Raw genomic sequence first — 1589 nt, 5'->3', positions numbered from 1 at the left:
AGAGAGGCCCAGGGCTGAATGGAGCATTGTGGGAAAAGACAGTGGGCACACTGGGCAGTAACACCGAGAACACTAACTCACAGATCATGCCAGAGAGTCTGAAAACACCCACACTGGGCGACAATGGCAAACTTCATCGCTCCAGTTGGCCCCGTCTGAATACACACATACAATGGCAGAATCCAAATAAGATGCTCTGTTATTCGTGAAATTCAGCACACTAAATTCCTTCAGTGCCTCTGTCCCTTTGACCAGCAGCAGATGGCCCGGGGCCGTGCCGCATTGATGTGCACGTACGTGTGCATGTGTGGTCTTGTTTCCTACTGTTGCATCATGTGTGAGAATGCTGTACATTTGAAATGTGGGGAATCAATATTTAAAGGTCTAACAGGTGTCATTTTTGTTGAGATCTACTGCTTTACTTCTAATAATGCAAAAAAGACCAGCAAATACGCTTGTATGTATGGGAAGGAGAAACACATTTCACTAAATCAGTCAATTAAATCAGGTCTAATTAAAGAAAGGGCAGACTAAATGGTACCAGAATCAACAGGTTTGTCCATCAATGGCTGGTTTTACTAGCAGCTCTCTGCTGCCACCCTGTGGAGCTTAGCAGCACTAAACCAAGATTGACGAAAAGAATGAAATGTAATTGGTGAGCAGCAAAAAACAAAGAGGAAACGATTAGTCGTTTAACAGATAATTGATATAGAGTACTTTTAGCATTGACACCCTTTTCACCCCGGTTACACTTTTCATTTGCCCTGTACGATGGGCGTTGTAAGCAGTGTTGAGAGTAACGCCGTTATTTTTGGCAGTACCTAGTACTCTAACGCATTACTTGTTTAATTCAGTAACTCAGTTACCGTTACTACATGGTGCGTTACTCCGTTAGTTTTTTTTATATAGTCAACAGCCAGGCGAACAGAGATGAATACTGTACTTATTGAGTAAATGTACTTAGATACTTCCTGTGTCACATGCGGAGACGCGCTGTGGGCATGTTTGTGTTGTTTACTAACAAGACTATCATGGCGGCGGCGGAGCTCAAGTCTAGTTTCTCCACCTGGAGATATTCTCACTATTTCACTTTTGTCGAGCACAAAGAAAAGAACGTTTTAGTTAAATGTAAGTTGTGTCTTGGCGGGTCAAAGATCCTATCTACTGCCCAAACCAGTAATTCAAATCTCTTAAAACATCTGCAATACAACATGCTGGGACGAAGCTAGTAGCTAAGACCACAGAGACTCAGCCGACGCCACTCCACCTCCACCTAAGCAACAGCGGCTGGATTTTAACCAAGGGACTGCTAGCCAGGGAAAAGTCGATAAAGCCATTGCACGGTATGTTGTAGAACACATGCAGGCTATTGCTACAGTGGAGTCATCCGCTTTCAGGGAGCTAGTTAGCATGATACCATGTCCGGGCGGCACACGGCATATGGGACGGAAAACTTTTTCCAACTACCTGGAGAAAGAATATACAAAAATGGAAAGCCAGCTAATATCGATGCAATCCAGATTGCATATAAGGCATGTCAAGTTGATCAACAGATTGTATTATTCTCCAATGCAATAACAGTACTGAAA

The sequence above is a fragment of the Gymnodraco acuticeps genome, unplaced genomic scaffold (assembly GCF_902827175.1).
Source record: "Gymnodraco acuticeps unplaced genomic scaffold, fGymAcu1.1, whole genome shotgun sequence".
Taxonomy (NCBI): Eukaryota; Metazoa; Chordata; class Actinopteri; order Perciformes; family Bathydraconidae; genus Gymnodraco; species Gymnodraco acuticeps.
The sequence above is the reverse complement of the archived record's forward strand: the minus strand, read 5'-3'. Positions refer to the sequence as shown.